At 39.8% G+C, this 22331-nt stretch overlaps 1 non-coding gene across 1 annotated transcript; it reads right to left on the minus strand.

Moving 5' to 3' along the window:
* Nucleotides 1-8727: 8727 nt before the first annotated feature.
* LOC130937009 (small nucleolar RNA R71) lies at nucleotides 8728-8831 on the minus strand. Its single transcript, XR_009068248.1, has one exon. It is a non-coding gene; the product is annotated as a small nucleolar RNA R71 (small nucleolar RNA).
* Between the last annotated feature and the right edge of the window lie 13500 nt (nucleotides 8832-22331).

Here is a 22331-nt window from a genome sequence, read left to right on the forward strand (position 1 = left end):
TGCAGTAACTTAAATGGCAAGAAATGTAAATTCCTTGAATGTAAAAGGGATTTGAGGACTGGGATTGCAGAATCTAAACAAAGAGAAAGTAAATTGCAACAATTAATTAAGTAGAAGATGAATTGGAATAAACTAAAGTTCAAGCAGAAATGGAAATTAAAGTGCAGCAGAGGTTCACAGAAGAACCAAAAGGAAATTTGGGGTCTCAGGAATCAAGAGTCTAGAAAGCAAAGTCTAGATCTCAATTGCCTTCCCAAATCCAAGTTCACAAAGCAATTGACAAGAAATTGAAGAAGAAGCAGTAAAGGAAATTGAAATTCAGTTTAATTATGCAGAAAAGAATTAAAGAGATTTTGGAATGGAGGTTGAGACAGAAGTTCCTCAACTCTTCACACCCAAAACTCAAAACAAGGAAATTAAAAAGACCCAAGCAAGAACGAGGAAGAAGAGAGATCAATTCTCCTCCCTAATTCTCTGAAATCTCAGTGAAGACACCCAGAGAAGTTCCCAAGTGCAAAAATAAAATTCAAAGCTCAAAGAAAGTGCAAAATTCAAAAGCAAAGCTAAAAGGTTCAAAAGTGAAAGTAAAAGTCCTAATTACATCAAACTAACTCCTATTTATACCCTTTCTATTCTTGGATCTTGGGATTTGGATGGGCTTTTGATTTGGTGAAGAATTGAATTGAATTGGATTTTTAATTCAATTTTTGGCCCATGAGAAGTTGCTTTCAGGAGGCTGCCCTGCCCTTGCGGAGGGCAGGGCAGGATTTGGTGTTTGGTGCGTTGTTGGTGCGGCGTGGTGCAGGCTTGGTGCGCAGAATGCTGCCCTGCCCTCGCGGAGGGCAGGGCAGAAAAATATGGTGCTGCCAGGATCGTGCTGTGGTGCGCGCTGGTGCTGCCAGGATAGTGATTTGGTGCGCCAGAAATGTCCCTTGGTGCCCCAGATTCATGCACCAACAAAATGCTGCCCTGCCCTCGCGGAGGGCAGGGCAGTGTTTCCAAAATGAAGTCCCGCGTTCGAATCCGGGCAGTAACACACGCTCAATCATTTTCCTTGGTTTCTTGGCACGGTAATGGACCTTAGTTCCTTGCTTCCTCATGGTCCCGTGTTCAACTCTTGTGGCAAGCATCATAGGGATTTTTCCTATGATTTTCTTTCTTGGTGAGCCCGATACTGCCCTTGTGGAGGGCAGGGCAACATTTTCTTCTTCTTGGTTCCAAGGCACAAATTTGTACTCTGCCCTTGTAGTGGGCAGGGCAGAGTTGCCTTCTTTGCCTTGTTCCCTTATGTTGCCCTCCTAGAGGGCAGTGTGCCCTTGTGGAGGGCAATGCTTGCCTCCCCCATTGCATGCGGCACACTTTTCCTTCCTTTGACCACACTTTCTTCTCCTTTGGTCACGCTTTCTTAAGCCACGCTTTTCTCTTTTATTCTTTTCTTCACCTACAATAAACCAAAACAACCACTCCAAGTATCACTAAATTCATAAGGCTTATAAATCAATTAAAATTCAATTAAAATTAGCTTAAACCTTATGATTTAACATTAATTTCATGGTGGTTGCTTGATTTAAAGAAGTTATGCATTTTCACTCCAAATCACTTACTTAGGATGCAAGAAAGTGTATAAATGCTAACAAAACAAGTGAAATTAGCTTGAAAAATGGGTATATGATGACTTGTCATCACAACACCAAACTTAAATCTTGCTTGTCCCCAAGCAAGCATCAAAACTAAGAGAAATTGAAATGAATAAGAAAAAAACACATATCCTTATTAGGCATATAGCAGAACTTGATCTATGGGGTCTTTATGCAGACAATGATAACTCAAGTTATTGTTTGCTGTTACATAATACACATTTTTCATCAAGGGTTTGCTAAACTTGCTGTTATAAGACTTACTCTTTACTCACTCCCTTGCTAACTTTTCTTTCTTATAATGCTTAACAAGCTTATTCTTTTGGAGGTTTTGGTGTCAAATGTTGCAATAATAGCCTTTGGCTTTATTTGTTTCTTTCTTTTACTAAACATCTCTCCACCACAGACACTTGGCTCACTAATTCTTCCTAGGATCATTGATGCCCAGCATCTCTTTGGATAACTAAATGTTCTGTATCTAAGTTGCTCTTTATTGTGGACTTTCAATTGGCCATCCCAAATCAGTTGATCTAAGTGACCGGGTTTTAAAATACCCCTTAGAATTTACTCATCCAAGCATATCTTAGTACAAGAACATCACAGGCATGTGTCCTAGGGTCCAAGCTATTGGTGTCCAACCTTTATTCTTGCCATTTTGGCTTTTTCTTTCCCTTCTCTTTCTGTTTTTGTTACCAATGGCTTTTTCATTATTGATAAGAGTCTTTACAACAGCAAGCTAACTCACACTTGAATGAGAATGATATTATGCAACAATTATTTCATGAGTTATGCATTTAATCAAACACATATACCACCACCAACTTCCATTCTACTTATGCAACATTGGATATTTCACTTTTCAATTGAAACAAATCACTTTTATTTAAGCATATGGGAAACAAAACAAAATTTAAAGCTAAGTGATGGATAACAAGCATCATGCAGATTTAGCAATTTTCTAGCTATTTATTAACTAACTAAAATGAAAGCAAAGAACAAAAATTGCATGAAGTAAAAAGAAAATAGATGATGGAGGCATATCATGTTTCAGACATGCATCTCCTTATTAAAGACATGAAAAAGGAAACATGAAAGAACTTTGCCACCTTCTAATGGTCGTGGCTGCTGCTTGATTCTCCCTTTTTCTTCTTTTTCTTCCCTGTCTTGGAATAATCTCGGATCTCTTCACCAGGAAATCTTCTACCCCAAACGGAATCTAAGAGTCCTGAGAGCCCAACATCTTCCAATCTTTTAAAGGTTGCCTCAGTATATTGATGAGATCTTGCCTGTTGCTTATCTAAAAATTCAGGGCATTGCTCAAAAGGCTTGATCTCAGGATTGAGTGTTGGCAAATTGTGGGTCAAGTACTCCAACCTTGCTTGCATGTTTTCATCATTCTCCATTCTTTGTGCGTATCTAACTTCTCCCATGGTGTGATGAACATTCTTCCATTGATACAGGTTGTGACTATATTCCCCTGCTTTAGCTTGACTAAAATACAGCTTATCATATGATTCTTTGAACTCTTTGTATTGCTCTTTTTGTCCTTCAAGAATCTGTGCTTGAAATTCTTGCTACTGAGTCATCATTTGTTGTTGCCATCTCTCTTGTTTCTCCTGCATGAACCAAAACAACTAGCCTTAGATCATCAATATAGTCGTTGGCAATTGATTTGTATTAAAGGAAAAGAATTGTTTTGTTTTGTTTATTATTATTTAAAAAAAAAATTTTTATGGTCAATTGTGTCCCTTAATTAAAGATGCTAAAAGTTGGTGAACACCAAACTTATCTTTTATTGAGGGGGCGGCTTAGCAATGTAAACCATTCTTCACAATTGATGTATTTTTAAAGAAATTATTTGATGCATGATCCCTTTCTGTATGGTTTTGATTCCATGATTGGGAAATGATCTTCTGAACATTATTACACATGCAGACACCAAACTTAGTGTTTGGTCATATGCTTCATCAAAAAGAATTATGCATATGTTCTAAGAATAGCTCCCTTTCTTTTTGAAAAGCAAAAATTAAGTGTGCCTTAAGGGACACCAAACTTAGAAGTCTGACTTATGCTCTAAAATGTGCATTTATCAAATATGAAAGTTCAAAATCATACTCAGGAAATCATAGCTTATTAAAGAGAAGACAAAAATTTTAAATCATGGGTTGCCTCCCATGAAGCGCTCTTTTATTGTCACTAGCTTGACATTGAACTCCCTTTAAGGTGGTTGATGTTGGTGATGTCTCAACTTGTCACCTCTCACTGTAAGCTTTCTCTGTGTTCCTTGATGCTCAATTTCAATGTGCTCAAGAGAGAGTACTTGGTTGACAGTGTAATAATCCTTTGTTCCCAGCTGTTGATACACTAGTTGCACCTTGTCACCTTTGGCAAATCCTTCTGTTGGGATTTTCTTGTTCTTCCACCCTTTGTAGGCCCTTTTCTTGTTTTTCTTCCTTTTCTTCCTTGTTGATATGCTTCCCTTGACAGTGACTTGAGTTGTGTTGCCTTCCTTTTTGTTTATTATTCCAGCTTCTTTTTGAATTCCTTTTTCTTTCTGTGGATGCTTGTTTTCCTGTTCTACTGCCTTGTAGGTTGTTTGCTTTGGAAGGAAGTCACCACTTGTCTTGCTTGCTTCTTCATTCCTTTGTGATTCTGGAAAGACTTTCAAGGTGATGCTTTCCTCACGCATCTTGAGGGTTAGCTCTCCCTGTTCTATATCCACAATGGCTCTAGCAGTGGCTAAAAATGGTCGACCAAGTATTATGGAGTCATTTCTATTTTCTGAAGAATCCAAGATCACAAAATCTGCCGGATAGATGAACTTGTCAACCTTAGCTAAAAGGTTCTCAATCAGCCCATTAGGATACACTACTGATTGATCCACCAATTCCAAGGATATCTGTATTGGTTTCACCTCCTCTATGCCAAGCTTTTTCACTAAAGAAGATGGGATTAGATTTATGCTTGCTCCTAAGTCACACATCCCCTTGTTGATGAATAGGTTTCCAATAGTGCAAGGTAGGAAGAAACCTCCAGGATCTTCAAGCTTGGGAGGGAGTCCCTTTCTGATGAGTGCACTGCATTCTTCACTAAGCATTACAGTCTCCTTCTCATTCCAACTTCTCTTCTTGTTGATGAGCTCCTTTAGAAACTTGGCATACAGAGGCATTTGCTCCAGCTTCTTGAAAGTCTCAAGAAATTTGTGGAAGTGGTGATCCTTTGTTTCTTTGTGGAATCTTTGTGGATAAGGTATTGGGGGTGTCAAGTTTTTCTCCCCTTGAAGTTGTCTTGGGATTGGTTCTTCCATGATCTGCTTTCCCTTCTTCAAATTTTGTGGTTGGTTATTTTCCTCTGTGAGTTCTCCTGGGACATTCTTGTTTATCATGTCCTTGTTGATGGTTTCATCACTCTTTATTGGCTCATTGTCATTGTTCTTGGTTGCTCCTTGGTTACCATCCAATAACACTTTTCCACTTCTTAGTTGCACGACCTTGCATTCTTCCTTTGGGTTGGGAATGGTGTCACTTGGTAGTGAGCTTGATGGTTTTTCAACAGAAATCTGTTTGGAGATTTGTCCAATCTGCCTCTCTAGGTTCTTCATGGAAGCTTCTTGGTTCTTTGTTGTCAATTCTTGGTTCTTCATCATTTTCTCCATGAGCAGCTCTAGATTAGTGATCCTCTGAGAGTCTTGTGAGATTGGTTGATTTTGGGGTGTTGATGGATGATGGTAAGTGTTTTGGTTAGTTGGGTGGTTGTTGGGTAAGTGATGGTTAGAATTGGGGTAGTTATTTTGTGGTTTTCTGTATGTATTTTGGTTAGTGTTTGGATGGGGGTTGTGGTTTGTGTTTTTCCAATTGTTCTGACTTGAGTTTCTTTGCCATGGTTGTTGGTTTTGATTGTGGTTGTCTCCCCATCTGAGGGTGGGATGGTTCTTCCAAGATGGATGATGCCAAGGCATCTTAGGCTAGTTTCACTAGCATTTTTCTGTTAGTTTTAGTTGTTTTATGCATTTTCTTGAGCTTAAAGTAACCAAGAATGGTTAAATGAATAACAAAGCAATGAACCATCCAAACAGTATGATTTTGATGCAAATTCCATGAGTTTTTAGTTATATTACTTGAATGCTATGAATGGAAGATTTCTCATGAAATTTTGCAAGACTTTGATGCAGTTGTTTGGATGATTTCAGGGAAGAAGAGGCTAGACAAGGAAGCAACAAAATCAATAAAGGAAGCTTGAATATCACATGTGGAGTTTAAGCTCCAGTTTAAGCTCCAGTTTAAGCTCCAGTTTAACCTTAAACTGGAGCTTAAACGCCAAAATCATGAAAGCTGAGGAAAAGCTGAAAGTGGCGTTTAACCTCCAGTTTAACCTTAAACTGGAAGTTAAACGCCAGAAATGAAATGCACCAGGGAGCCATTTCCACGTTTAAGCTCCAGTTTAACCTTAAACTGGAGCTTAAACGTGTTCGATCATTCTCCTCCAGGGTTGCTTTCTCCATTCCCACGTTTAAGCTCCAGTTTAAGGTTAAACTGGAGCTTAAACGTGTTCGATCATTCTCCTCCAGGGTTGCTTTCTCCATTCCCACGTTTAAGCTCCAGTTTAACCTTAAACTGGAGCTTAAACGTGTTCGACATTTCTCCTCCAGGGTTGCTTTCTTCATTTCCACGTTTAAGCTTCAGTTTAACCTTAAACTGAAGCTTAAACGTGTTCGACAATTCCACACTCCAGGGTTGCCTTCTTCCATTTCCACGTTTAAGCTTCAGTTTAACCTTAAACTGAAGCTTAAACGTGTTCGACTACTTTACCCTCCGTGGTTGCTTTCTTCCATTTCCACGTTTAAGCTTCAGTTTAACCTTAAACTGAAGCTTAAACGTGCTTGAATTATACCACCTCCAGGAGTGTCCAACGTTTAAGTTGCAGTTTAAGCTTAAACTACAACTTAAACGCCACTATTTGAAAAGGTTTCTGGGCCAAAGATATTGCAGTTTATGTTAGCATTTGAGCACAAACATTAACTTAAACGTACTCTGGTATGAAACCCAATTGAATATCATGGTTTATGGGATTGGGCCTGAAGAATTGATGAGTCTGGAATTTCAATTTGTTGAGTCATGTGTCATTACTTGATTATCACTAAATTGGCTCAATGAATGTTACAGAATTGGATCAGCAGCCTCATCAGAATTATGGATCATAAACCCAAAGCAAAAGGAAATCAGGGAAAGGCCTCAAAGCCCAAGAAACACAACAGAAGCTCAATTTAGAAAGTGTATAAATAGGATAGAATTTAAGTTAGGAAGGGACCTTTGGGATCATTTTTTCTAGTTTTCATACTTTTTGTAATTGAATTCTGAGCTATGACTCACTAAACCCCTTTCATTGGGTTAGGGAGCTCTATTGTAATTCAATGAATCAATCATAGTTTTTATCTTCTTCTTCAATCTTTTCTCTTGAATTTTTGTTAGAAAGCTTCTCGATCTAATTCCATTGGTTAGTTGTCTTGGGAAAGAAACTATCCATAATTGGAATCCTTCGGAACCTTGGGAAAGGAATGGAGGATTCATGCTAGAGAAGCTTTCTCACAGTGAATTGGATTGGGGTTTGGATGGATATTGTGACATGTAATCCTACCAAATTGTGGTTCATGAAACTGTGTGGTATAATCAGTGATCGAGCATCATCTCTTCTTATGAACATTTAAACCAAGGGATTGGGAATTTGTTTGTTTTTAGAGAGAATTGGTGAGCCAAGGGATTGGGATCCAATCATATAAGATTGCCAAGCAAAATTCAATGAACGCATTGGTTGAGGAAGGGATAAAAATGTTTTGATTCGGAGATCTCAATATCTCCTGAAACCCAATGAATTCCCCATTTCTGATCTACCACTTTCTCTTTACATTCTGCAATTAAATTCATGCAATCACCCCGATCCCTTTTTAATTTCAGCAATTTAGCTTCTCGCTCTTTAATTCATGCAATTTAAGATTCCGCAATTTCAATTTCTTGCCACACGTTTCCCGCCAATTTTACATTCCATAATTCTCCTCTAAATCTTGATTCCGCTCAACTAGAACACACTTCAAATCCGAATTGCTCACTCAACCAATCGTTGTGGGATTCGACCTCACTCTATTGTGAGTTTTTACTTGACGATAACCGGTGCACTTGCCGGAAGGAATTTTTGCCGATCGTGCAATTTCCTAAAATCGTAGCATCAAGTTTATGGCGCCATTGCCGGGGATTGGTTTTCGATTGACAATTCTCAAATTGGAAGTTAACTAGATTGAGCATTTTTCTTGTTTTGTTAATTCAGTTCAAGTTACTTGTTGAATTTTTAATTTCTGCACTCTGTTACTTGCTTTCTTTCTTTATGCCTTTAAATTCAAGCAACTAACTCACTGACTCACTAACTATTTGAATTAATTCCTCAATTGCTCTAACTATACTCTTCCATTAACCAAGAGTATTTCACTTGTTTGTTGCCTGTGCTGTGTTCTTGTATGACAGGTAGGAGAGGAGAGACATCAACTCATCCATATACCGAACCAGAGAGGACCCTTCATAAACTTAGAAGGGAAGCAAGAGGGAAGAGAGTACTGGGAGAAGAAGAATCTGAAGGAGAATCTGAGGACAATTTTGAGGAAACTCTAGATCTCAACATGGATAGAGAAGTTCACAACCATGAGAGAGCTGATGGAAACAACGCCATTCCCGAGAGGAGGGTTCTTGGTTCATACATAAACCCAACCTCTGGGAATTGTGGTAGCAGCATTCAGAAACCACCCATTCAGGCCAACAATTTTGAACTCAAACCACAGCTAATATCACTGGTGGAGGATCATTGTTCATTTGGTGGGAGTGCTAATGAAGATCCAAACCAACATCTCACAAAATTCCTGAGAATTTGCGACACTGTGAAGTCCAACGGAGTCCAGGAAGATGCTTATAAACTGCTTTTGTTCCCATTTTCACTTAGGGACAAGGCAGCTAAGTGGCTGGAATCATTCCCAAGGGGAAGCCTAACAACCTGGGATGAGGTGGAAAGCAAGTTTCTGGCACGTTTCTACCCCCCACAAAAGGTCAATAGGCTTCGATCTGAGGTTCATACTTTTAGACAACAAGATGGTGAAACTCTCTACGAGGCATGGGAGAGGTTCAAGGAGTTGACAAGAAAATGCCCACCAGACATGTTCCATGATTGGGTGCAATTGCATATTTTCTATGATGGACTTTCTTATGAATCAAGGAAGGCTGTAGACCATTCATCAGGAGGTTCATTGAACAGGAAAAAGACTGTGGAAGAAGCCATTGAAGTGATTGAGACAGTGGCTGAGAATGAGTACTACTATGCTTCAGAGAGACACAACACTAAGGGAGTCATGGAGCTGAACCATGTTGATACAATTCTAGCCCAAAACAAGGTGTTTGCCAAGCAACTAGCAGAGCTCACCAGGAAATTAGGAACAAACCAAGTGGCTGCAATACACACACAAGATCAAGAGGAGGTAAGCACTGAAGGAGGTGATTGGGAAGAGGCCAACTATGTGGGAAATCAACAAAGGCAACCATATGATCCACATTCCAACACTTACAACCCAGGCTGGAAAAACCACCCAAACTTTGGGTGGGGAAACCAGCAAACCCAACCACAAAACCACAATCCTTACAACCCCAACCAACATAACAATTCCACATACCAAAACTCCAACCAAAGATCATACCAAGCCACACAAAACACTTACTCCCAACCACCATATCATGGCCAAAATAATCAACCTGCCCAACCTAATCCAAACAAACAATTTCAAGATCAATTAAACAGGATAGAAGGAATGCTTGCAACCATGGGTCAAGACATAACCGAATTGAAAGCCTTTAAGGAAGAAGTAAATTCTAACTTGCAAACCCAAGGAGCTGCCATCCAGAAGCTAGAAAATCAAATTGGGTATTTGTCTAAGCAAACCCCTGGGCTAAGCGTTTCTCATGCTGCCAAGGCTATTGCAAGGGAAGAATGTAAGGCCATAACCCTCAGAAGTGGAAAGAAGCTAAAGGAGATCTCAAAGGAAACCACAGAGGATAAAGCAAAGGAAAATGTGAGAGACAAGGAACAGGGACAATCTTTTACACCGTCTGCAACAAAAGAAAAAGAAAAAGAGGTCCTGAAGCCTTATACACCCAAAGCACCATATCCTCAACGTTTGATGAAAAGTGAAAAGGATGGCCAATTCTCCAGATTTTTGGAGATTTTCAAGAAGCTTCAAATCAACATTCCGTTTGCTGAGGCAATAGAGCAAATGCCACTCTATGCAAAATTCTTAAAGGAATTAATGACCAAGAAGAGAAGCTGGAGAAATGAGGAAACTGTGTTGTTGACTGAAGAATGCAGTGCCATCATTCAACACAAATTGCCTCAGAAATTGAAGGATCCAGGCAGTTTCCAAATCCCCTGCATCATAGGAGAAGTCATGGTGGAGAAGGCCTTGTGTGACTTAGGGGCCAGTATCAATTTGATGTCTCTAACAATGATGAGAAGAATGAAAATTGAGGAAGCCAAACCAACAAGAATGGCTCTCCAATTGGCAGATCGAACTTTTAAATTCCCTCATGGGATAGTTGAGGATTTGTTGGTGAAAGTGGGAGATTTTATATTTCCTGCCGATTTTGTGGTGTTAGATATGGAGGAAGAAGCCAAAGCTTCGATAATCCTGGGAAGACCCTTCCTGGCTACTGCTGGAGCCATCATAGATGTCCAAAAGGGTGAACTCACTCTTAGATTACATGATGAGCAATTGGTGTTTAACGTATTCAAGGCAATGAGCTATCCATCAGAATCACTAAAGGAATGCATGAGGGTGGATGTAATGGACATTACAGTACAAGAAACCTTTGAGGAAACAACAAAGGAAGTGGCAGAGGAGGAGTTCACCAAGGATATTGAAGTTAGTGACATCAAGGCTGTTGAAACAACCATGCCAAGCATGCCAGAGAGAGTGAAAGAAGAGAAGGAAGCACCAAAACCTGAGCTCAAAGCATTGCCCCCTAATCTCAAGTATGCATACTTGGGTAGTGATGAGAGCCATCCTGTTATCATTAGCTCTGCCCTGAGCCAAGAACAGGAAGAAGAATTGATTAAGGTGCTACAAACTCATCAAGATGCCATTGGATGGACCCTAGCTGATTTGAAGGGGATAAGTTCATCCATATGCATGCATAAAATCTTGTTAGAGGAGGATGCTAGACCCTCCATTCAAGCTCAGAGAAGATTGAATCCCGTCATGAAAGAAGTGGTACAAAAGGAGGTCATGAAGTTATGGCAGGCAGGGGTAATCTACCCCATTTCTGATAGCCCATGGGTTAGTCCCATCCATGTAGTTCCCAAGAAAGGTGGCATAACTGTGGTGCCAAATGAGAGGAACGAACTCATACCCACAAGAACTGTCACTGGGTGGAGGATGTGCATAGACTACAGGAAGCTCAATGAAGCCACCAGAAAAGATCATTTCCCACTCCCATTCATGGATCAAATGCTTGAAAGGCTTGCAGGACATGCTTACTATTGCTTTCTGGATGGATACTCAGGCTATAATCAGATAGTAGTTGATCCAAGAGATCAAGAGAAAACATCATTTGTTTGTCCATATGGAGTTTTTGCTTATAGACGCATGCCCTTTGGATTGTGCAATGCACCTGCCACTTTCCAAAGATGCATGCTGTCCATCTTTTCGGACATGATTGAAAAATTTATTGAGGTTTTCATGGATGATTTTTCTGTGTTTGGAGATTCTTTTCCTAGCTGCCTACACCACCTTGCCTTGGTGCTTAAGAGATGCCAAGAGACCAACCTAGTATTAAACTGGGAAAAGTGTCATTTCATGGTCACAGAAGGAATAGTCCTTGGCCACAAAATCTCTAATAGAGGCATTGAGGTGGACAGAGCTAAGGTGGAACTCATTGAAAAACTACCTCCACCAAGTAATGTCAAGGCAGTTAGGAGTTTTTTGGGACACGCTGGCTTTTACAGAAGGTTTATTAGAGACTTTTCTAAAATAGCCAAACCTTTGAGTAACTTGCTTGTCTCTGATACACCCTTTGTATTTGATAAAAATTGCATGCTAGCCTATGAACTTTTGAAGCAAAAACTTTCCTCTGCACCTATCATTGCCCCACCTGATTAGAACTTACCTTTTGAACTGATGTGTGATGCATCAGACCTTGCTATTGGGGCAGTGTTAGGACAAAGGAAAGACAATTTGGTACATGTGATTTATTATGCCAGTAAAGTCTTGAATGATAACCAAAGGAATTACACAACCACTGAAAAAGAACTCTTGGCAATAGTTTTTGCATTTGAAAAATTTAGATCCTATCTTATTGGATCTAAAGTCATTGTCTTCACTGATCATTCAGCTTTAAAATACTTACTTGCTAAACAAGAATCCAAACCAAGACTTATTAGATGGGTTCTTTTGTTGCAGGAATTTGACATTGAAATCAAAGACAAGAAGGGTGTAGAGAACAAGGTGGCAGACCATTTATCAAGGATACCATGTGAAGAAGGAAGCACACAAAGCACACATATAAATGAGTGCTTTCCTGATGAACAACTCATGGTAATTCACAAAGCACCCTGGTTTGCAGACATAGCAAACTTCAAGGCCACTGGGAGTTTGCCGTTGGAATTTAACAAGCATCAAAGGAAGAAATTGGTAAATGATGCCAAATACTTCATCTAGGACGAACCATACTTGTTCAAAAAATGTTTGGATGGCATACTCAGAAGATGCATATCAGAGGAAGAAGGAAGGGAAGTCTTATGGGACTGTCATGGATCCACTTATGGAGGACATTTTGCAGGAGAAAGAACAGCAGCTAAGGTGTTGCAGTGTGGTTTTTATTGGCCCACTATCTTCAAAGATGCAAAGGAACTAGTGAAGCACTGCCATGAATGCCAGAAAGCGGGGAACCTGCCAAGAAGAAATGAAATGCCACAACAGTTCATTCTGGAACTTGAATTGTTTGATGTATGGGGGATAGATTTCATGGGACCCTTTCCCACCTCATACTCAAATAATTACATTCTTGTGGCAGTAGACTATGTCTCCAAATGGGTTGAAGCAATAGCAACTCCAACCAATGATAATAAGGTAGTCATGAACTTCCTCAGAAAACACCTTTTTTGCCGTTTTGGGGTTCCAAGAGCAATCATCAGTGATGGAGGAAGCCACTTCTGCAACAAACCATTAGAGGCGTTGCTTCTAAAATATGGAGTCAAACACAAGGTAGCCACACCATGCCATCCACAGACAAGTGGGCAAGCCGAAATATCAAATAGGGAACTCAAAAGAATCCTGGAAAAGACTGTGGGAACTTCAAGGAAGGACTGGTCGATTAAGCTAGATGATGCTCTTTGGGCATATAGGACAGCGTTCAAAACACCAATTGGAATGTCTCCGTACCAACTAGTATATGGAAAAGCTTGCCATTTGCCACTGGAGTTAGAGCACAAGGCATTCTGGGCCTTGAAACTCTTAAACTTGGACAGCAAAGCTGCTGGAGAAAGAAGGATGTTGCAAATTCAAGAGTTGGAAGAATTCAGAGCTGAAGCTTATGAGAATGCCAAAATTTACAAAGAAAGAGCAAAGAAGAAGCATGACAACAACATAGCCCCAAGGAAATTTGAAGAGGGACAAAAGTATTGCTCTACAATTCTAGGCTGAAGCTATTTCCAGGGAAGTTAAAATCAAGGTGGTCTGGACCATTCCTTGTCACCAAGGTCTCCCAATATGGACAAGTAGGAATCATGGAAGAAAAGTCACAACGAACCTTCACTGTGAATGGTCAAAGACTCAAACATTACTTGGGAGATGTGGAGGAGAAGGACAAGGTTAAATATCACCTCAGCTGAGGAAGCTGACCGTCAAGCTAATGACGTTAAATAAGCGCTTGTTGGGAGGCAACCCAACCTGAGGTAATACTCCTTTGCTGTTTCTTTTATTTGTTTCAATAAAAAGGTGAAGTAGTTTCTGTGCATTGCAAAGAATTAAGTTTGGTGTTTCACACCAAACAATGAATTCGTGGATCAATAATTCAAAGGGGAATGTGTGACTCTAAGTTTGGTGTTCCACCATACAGATCAACTGAACACAATAACCTTTGAATTATATGAAAGGAACAACCATTCTAAGCAATCACAGAAATGCTTAAAATCCTTAGCAGCAACTTCATTCCAAGGAGAATTCAAGGATTCAAAGAGCAGAGGAGTAAGTAGGAGACTAAGTTTGGTGTTCACACACCAACTTAAGACTCAGACACTTGCCCATACATAGTTGAGCTAACCACTCAAGTGCTTGAGAAGCAAGCAACTTCATCACTCTTTGCAGGAAAGGAAACAAGGATCTTAGAAAGAACATGAAGCAACAACTAGGAGAAGAAGGAGAAATCAAATTGTTTCCTGGCAACAAAGAGAAAACAAGAAATTTCACAAGGTGGTGTTGTTCCTTGACCATTTTTTAAAAGGCAAACAAAAGCATGCTTGTTCTGGTTTAAACTGTAATTGTTGAATCTTTCTGGAATGTGAAGTTTTTAGTATGAGTGTTGGTTTACTGCTTTGAATAAAGTGAATGCCTAGATGTTTGGATATAACTTCACCTTCTTAAACAAATGCTTTCCATGCTTGTTCTGTTTCCAAAAATAAAAGAAAAGTTTGAACAAAAGTAACTTGGCTCAATTAGTGACAAATCAAGTAGAATTAAGTGGTGGTATGCATGCTTGATTGTTTAGTCAGATCACTGGAAATTGAGTGTAGAATTATCATTTTTGTGTAGAAGTTTGAAGACTGTCTATAGATCTTGATGAATAAATGTCTTTGACCATGAAAAAGAAAGAAAAAGAAGAAGAAAAAGCCACTGAAAAAGGGCAACCAAAAAGCAAAAAAAAAATTGAGAAAATAAGCTAGGCACCAATGGTTTGAACTTCAGAGACAAATGCCTGTGGTGTTTATGTATTAAGGATATGCTTGGATGAATAGGTTCTGAGGAGTGTTTCAACACTTGGTAACTTGGGTTAACTAACCCGGGATTATCAACCAAAAGTCCATTATCAAGAGCAACCTAAATACAAAACATTTAGTCACACAAAGAGGTGCTGGGCACCAATGTCTCAAGAAGAAATGTGAACTAAAATGCCTGTAGTGGATATGTGTAGTGCACTGATAAGAAAAAGAAAATGCCAAAGGCTTGTGCAACACATGACACTGAGCAAACAAGGAGCAAAGGAGCTCAAAGAAAAAGAAAAACAAAGAAGGGAAAAGTGCCAAGGACATAAGAATAACAAGAGGCCATAGTAGTGTTTGATGGATGCAATGAAAAAGTGATAATCTTACCTGATAAGAATGAAAAAGTGATGCTGCAACTTTCTGCATAAAACCCTTCTGATGAACTTCAAATGCTTGCTAATATAGCCAATGTAATTGCTTTCTGTTTCAAACTTTCTTCTCAAATAACTCACGACTTGCTTAGGGACAAGCAAGTATTAAGTTTGGTGTTGCGATGCCAAGGCATCTTAGGCTAGTTTCACTAGCATTTTTCTGTTAGTTTTAGTTGTTTTATGCATTTTCTTGAGCTTAAAGTAACCAAGAATGGTTAAATGAATAACAAAGCAATGAACCATCCAAACAGTATGATTTTGATGCAAATTCCATGAGTTTTTAGTTATATTACTTGAATGCTATGAATGGAAGATTTCTCATGAAATTTTGCAAGACTTTGATGCAGTTGTTTGGATGATTTCAGGGAAGAAGAGGCTAGGCAAGGAAGCAACAAAATCAATAAAGGAAGCTTGAATATCACATGTGGAGTTTAAGCTCCAGTTTAAGCTTAAACTGGAGCTTAAACGCCAAAATCATGAAAGCTGAGGAAAAGCTGAAAGTGGCGTTTAACCTCCAGTTTAACCTTAAACTGGAAGTTAAACGCCAGAAATGAAATGCACCAGGGAGCCATTTCCACGTTTAAGCTCCAGTTTAACCTTAAACTGGAGCTTAAACGTGTTCGATCATTCTCCTCCAGGGTTGCTTTCTCCATTCCCACGTTTAAGCTCCAGTTTAACCTTAAACTGGAGCTTAAACGTGTTCAACATTTCTCCTCCAGGGTTGCTTTCTTCATTTCCACGTTTAAGCTTCAGTTTAACCTTAAACTGAAGCTTAAACGTGTTTGACAATTCCACACTCCAGGGTTGCCTTCTTCCATTTCCACGTTTAAGCTTCAGTTTAACCTTAAACTGAAGCTTAAACGTGTTCGACTACTTTATCCTCCGTGGTTGCTTTCTTCCATTTCCACGTTTAAGCTTCAGTTTAACCTTAAACTGAAGCTTAAACGTGCTTGAATTATACCACCTCCAGGAGTGTCCAACGTTTAAGTTGCAGTTTAAGCTTAAACTGCAACTTAAACGCCACTATTTGAAAAGGTTTCTGGGCCAAAGATATTGCAGTTTAAGTTAGCATTTGAGCACAAACATTAACTTAAACGTACTCTGGTATGAAACCCAATTGAATATCATGGTTTATGGGATTGGGCCTGAAGAATTGATGAGTCTGGAATTTCAATTTGTTGAGTCATGTGTCATTACTTGATTATCACTAAATTGGCTCAATGAATGTTACAGAATTGGATCAGCAGCCTCATCAGGATTATGGATCATAAACCCAAAGCAAAAGGAAATCAGGGAAAGGCCTCAAAGCCCAAGAAATACAACAGAAGCTCAATTTAGAAAGTGTATAAATAGGATAGAATTTAAGTTATGAAGGGACCTTTGGGATCATTTTTTCTAGTTTTCATACTTTTTGTAATTGAATTCAGAGCTATGACTCACTAAACCCCTTTCATTGGGTTAGGGAGCTCTATTGTAATTCAATGAATCAATCATAGTTTTTATCTTCTTCTTCAATCTTTTCTCTTGAATTTTTGTTAGAAAGCTTCTCGATCTAATTCCATTGGTTAGTTGTCTTGGGAAAGAAACTATCCATAATTGGAATCCTTCGGAACCTTGGGAAAGGAATGGAGGATTCATGCTAGAGAAGCTTTCTCACAGTGAATTGGATTGGGGTTTGGATGGATATTGTGACATGTAATCCTACCAAATTGTGGTTCATGAAACTGTGTGGTATAATCAGTGATCGAGCATCATCTCTTCTTATGAACATTTAAACCAAGGGATTGGGAATTTGTTTGTTTTTAGAGAGAATTGGTGAGCCAAGGGATTGGGATCCAATCATATAAGATTGCCAAGCAAAATTCAATGAACGCATTGGTTGAGGAAGGGATAAAAATGTTTTGATTCGGAGATCTCAATATCTCCTGAAACCCAATGAATTCCCCATTTCTGATCTACCACTTTCTCTTTACATTCTGCAATTAAATTCATGCAATCACCCCGATCCCTTTTTAATTTCAGCAATTTAGCTTCTCGCTCTTTAATTCATGCAATTTAAGATTCCGCAATTTCAATTTCTTGCCATTTACGTTTCCCGCCAATTTTACATTCCACAATTCTCCTCTAAATCTTGATTCCGCTCAACTAGAACACACTTCTAATCCGAATTGCTCACTCAACCAATCCTTGTGGGATTCGACCTCACTCTATTGTGAGTTTTTACTTGACGATAACCGGTGCACTTGCTGGAAGGAATTTTTGTCGATCGTGCAATTTCCTAAAATCGTAGCATCAATGGATTGTAAGTATCCCCATAGACTTCATTTGTTCCAGGATTTTGGTTGTGCATGTATTGGACTTGCTCTTGCTGTTGCTCCTCTTGAGTTTCTTCACTTTGCACCCAAGTGGTTGGTGGTTGGCTTGTGGTGCTCACTGCTGCCACTTGCAAGCCATCAATTCTTTTGGCCATTTGCTCAAACTGTTGTTGAATCTGCTGCTGCATCATCTTGTTCTGAGCTAGAATTGAATCCACTCCTTCTAACTCCATTACTCCTTTTCTCTGTGATGGTTGGCGTTGTCTTTGATGAGCAAAGAAATATTGGTTGTTGGCCACCATATCAATGAGGTTTTGAGCTTCCTCTGTGGTTTTCATGAGTTGTAATGAGCCTCCGGCTGAGTGATCAAGTGCTTCTTGAGCCTTTAGAGTGAGTCCTTCATAGAAGTTTTGTAACTTATCCCATTCAGTAAACATCTCTGGTGGACACTTTCTCAATAGAGCTTTATATCTTTCCCATGCTTCATATAAATTCTCAGCCTCCATTTGAGTGAATGTCTGCACCTCAGTCTTCAATCTTATGATTCTTTGAGGGGGATAAAATTTGGCAAGGAACATGCTCACCAAGTCATCCCAAGTGTTGATGCTTTCCTTCGGGAATGTTTCTAGCCATTGAGTGGCTTTGTCTCTGAGAGAAAATGGAAAGAGCAATAACTTGTAACTGTCAGGGGGCACACCACTGGTTTTAACAGTGTCACAAATCCTCAAGAAGGTGGATAAGTGTTGGTTTGGGTCCTCCAATGGTCCTCCTCCAAAGGAACAGTTGTTTTGAACCAAAGTGATGAGTTATGGCTTTAATTCAAAGTTGTTTGCATTGACATTGGGGGGAAGAATGCTACTCCCACAGTGTCTAGCATTTGCAAACGTATAGGAAGCCAGTACTCTTCTTTGGTGTTGGTTATTGTTGGCCCCTTCTCCTGGTTGATTGAGATCTCCTTCCATTTCTTGGAATTCCTCCTCAGATTCTTCCTCTCCAATAACGTTCTTTCCTCTTTCAGCTCTTCTTATTCTTCGAAGAGTTCTTTGGTCAATTTCAGAGAGGACAGGGGAAGATCTTCCTGTACCTGACATACAAACACACAACAATAAACACACAGACCCAGAAAATCAATAAACTTCAATCTATTGCTAGAATGAGGTTTTAGTTAGTTTAAGAAAAAATTCAAACAGTTAGTGTGTTAGAGAAACAGAAAAGAAAAAGTGCTTAATCTAGACCTCCACTTCACTTAATCATTGTCAATCTATTTCAATCCCCGGCAACGGCGCCAAAAACTTGATGTGTGGAAAACGATCCGACACAAAACTCACCGGCAAGTGTACCGGGTCGCATCAAGTAATAATAACTCACATGAATGAGGTCGATCCCACAGGGATTGAAGGATTGAGCAATTTTAGTTTAGTGGTTGGTTTAGTCAAGCAAATCAAGTATTGGTTGAGTGATTTGTGTTTAACAGGAAGTAAATGACAGTAAATGTAAAGGGGGAAGGGCAAATTGCAATACATTAAAAAGCAGGAAAGTAAGCTTGCAGAATCTTAAAGAACAAGAAAGTAAATGACTGAAACTTAAAGTGCAAGAAATGTAAATTGCAGTAACTTAAATGGCAAGAAATGTAAATTGCTTGAATGTAAAAGGGATTTGAGGACTGGGATTGCAGAATCTAAACAAAGAGAAAGTAAATTGCAACAATTAATTAAGTAGAAGATGAATTGGAATAAACTAAAGTTCAAGCATAAATGGAAATTAAAGTGCAGCAGAGGTTCACAGAAGAACCAAAAGGAAATTTGGGGTCTCAGGACTCAAGAGTCTAGAAAGCAAAGTCTAGATCTCAATTGCCTTCCCAGATCCAAGTTCACAAAGCAATTGACAAGAAATTGAAGAAGAAGCAGTAAAGGAAATTGAAATTCAGTTTAATTATGCAGAAAAGAATTAAAGAGATTTTGGAATGGAGGTTGAGACAGAAGTTCCTCAACTCTTCACACCCAAAACTCAAAACAAGGAAATTAAAAAGACCCAAGCAAGAACGAGGAAGAAGAGAGATCAATTCTCCTCCCTAATTCTCTGAAATCTCAGTGAAGACACCCAGAGAAGTTCCCAAGTGCAAAAATAAAATTCAAAGCTCAAAGAAAGTGCAAAATTCAAAAGCAAAGCTAAAAGGTTCAAAAGTGAAAGTAAAAGTCCTAATTACATCAAACTAACTCCTATTTATACCCTTTCTATTCTTGGATCTTGGGATTTGGATGGGCTTTTGATTTGGTGAAGAATTGAATTGAATTGGATTTTTAATTCAATTTTTGGCCCATGAGAAGTTGCTTTCAGGAGGCTGCCCTGCCCTTGCGGAGGGCAGGGCAGGATTTGGTGTTTGGTGCGTTGTTGGTGCGGCGTGGTGCAGGCTTGGTGCGCAGAATGCTGCCCTGCCCTCGCGGAGGGCAGGGCAGAAAAATATGGTGCTGCCAGGATCGTGCTGTGGTGCGCACTGGTGCTGCCAGGATAGTGATTTGGTGCGCCAGAAATGTCCCTTGGTGCGTCAGATTCATGCACCAACAAAATGCTGCCCTGCCCTCGCGGAGGGCAGGGCAGTGTTTCCAAAATGAAGTCCCGCGTTCGAATCCGGGCAGAAACACACGCTCAATCATTTTCCTTGGTTTCTTGGCACGGTAATGGACCTTAGTTCCTTGCTTCCTCATGGTCCCGTGTTCAACTCTTGTGGCAAGCATCATAGGCACTTTTCCTTTGATTTTCTTTCTTGGTGAGCCCGATACTACCCTTGTGGAGGGCAGGGCAACATTTTCTTCTTCTTGGTTCTAAGGCACAAATTTGTGCTCTGCCCTTGTAGTGGGCAGGGCAAAGTTGCCTTCTTTGCCTTGTTCCCTTATGTTGCCCTCCTAGAGGGCAGTGTGCCCTTGTGGAGGGCAATGCTTGCCTCCCCCATTGCATGCGGCACACTTTTCCTTCCTTTGACCACACTTTCTTCTCCTTTGGTCACGCTTTCTTAAGCCACTCTTTTCTCTTTTATTCTTTTCTTCACCTACAATAAGCCAAAACAACCACTCCAAGTATCACTAAATTCATAAGGCTTATAAATCAATTAAAATTCAATTAAAATTAGCTTAAACCTTATGATTTAACATTAATTTCATGGTGGTTGCTTGATTTAAAGAAGTTATGCATTTTCACTCCAAATCACTTACTTAGGATGCAAGAAAGTGTATAAATGCTAACAAAACAAGTGAAATTAGCTTGAAAATGGGTATATGATGACTTGTCATCAGACCATATTAGATATATTCTATTATGGTCTCTCTGAATTTTCGAAAATGTCATTGGACCATTCTGCAGGTGGATCCATTTACCTAAAGAAAACGCCTGAAGAGGCTCAAGAACTCATTAACATGGTTGCAAATAACCAGTTCATGTACACTTCTGAGGGGAATTCCGTGAATAATGGGATACCTCAGTAGAAAGGAGTTCTTGAAATTGATGCTCTGAATGCCATATTGGCTCAGAACAAAGTGTTGACTCAACAGGTCAACATGATCTCTCAAAATCTGAATGGATGGCAACATGCATCCAACAGTACTAGAGAGGCAGCTTCTGAAGAAGCTTATGATCCTGAGAACCCTGCCATGGCAGAGGTTAATTACATGGGTGAACCTTATGGAAACACCTATAACTCATCATGGAGAAATCATCCAAATTTCTCATGGAAGGAACAATAAAAGCCTCAACAAGGCTTTAACAATGGTGGACGCAATAGGCTGAGCAATAGTAAGCCATATCCATCATCTTCTCAGCAACAGACAGAGAATTCTGAACAAAACACTTCTAATTTAGCCAATATAGTCTCTGATCTATCAAAGGCCACTTTCAGTTTCATGAATGAAACAAGATCCTCCATTAGAAATTTGGAGGCACAAGTGGGCCAGCTGAGTAAGAAAGTCATTGAAACTCCTCCCAGTATTCTCCCAAGCAATACAGAAGAGAACCCAAAAGGAGAGTGCAAGGCCATTGATATACTCAACATGGCCGAATGCACAAGGGTGGAGGAGGACGAAAATCCTAGTAAGAAAAACCTCCTGGGACGTCCCTCAAGCAAGAAGGAGTTTCCTATTAAGGATCCAAAGGAATCTGAGGCTCATATAGAGACCATAGAGATTCCATTAAATCTCCTTCTGCCATTCATGAGCTCTGAAGACTATTCTTCCTCTGAAGAGGATGAAGACGTAACTGGAGAGCAAGTTGCTCAATATTTAGGAGCTATCATGAAGCTGAATGCCAAGCTGTTTAGTAATGAGACTTGGGAAAGTGAACCTCCCTTGCTCATTAGTGAACTAGATTCTTGGATTCAGAAAACTCTGCCTCAAAAGAAATAAGATCCTGACAAGTTCTTAATACCTTGTACCATAGGCACTATGACCTTTGCAAAAGCTCTGTGTGATCTAGGGTCAGGGATAAATCTTATGCCACTCTCTGTAATGGAGAAGCTGGGGATCATTGAGGTACAGCCTGCCTTGTTCTCATTACAATTGGCAGACAAGTCATTGAGACAAGCTTATGGGTTAGTAGAGGACGTGCTAGTAAAGGTTGAAGGCCTTTACATCCCTGCTGATTTCATAATCTTAGACACTAGGAAGGAAGATGATGAATGCATCATCCTTGGAAGACCTTTCCTAGCCATAGCAGAAGCTGTGATAGATGTCAACAGAGGTGAATTAGTCCTTCAATTGAATGGGGACTACCTTGTGTTTAAGGCACATGGCCATCCCTCTGTGACAAAAGAGAGTAAGCATGAAGAGCTTCTCTCAGCTCAGAGTCAAGAAGAGCCCCCACAGTCAAACTCTAAGTTTGGTGTTGGGAGGCCACAACCAAACTCTAAGTTTGGTGTGGACGACTATACAACATTGACCTGATCACCTTGTGGCTCCATGAGA

The sequence above is a fragment of the Arachis stenosperma genome, chromosome 6 (assembly GCF_014773155.1).
Source record: "Arachis stenosperma cultivar V10309 chromosome 6, arast.V10309.gnm1.PFL2, whole genome shotgun sequence".
In the NCBI taxonomy this organism is placed as follows: Eukaryota; Viridiplantae; Streptophyta; class Magnoliopsida; order Fabales; family Fabaceae; genus Arachis; species Arachis stenosperma.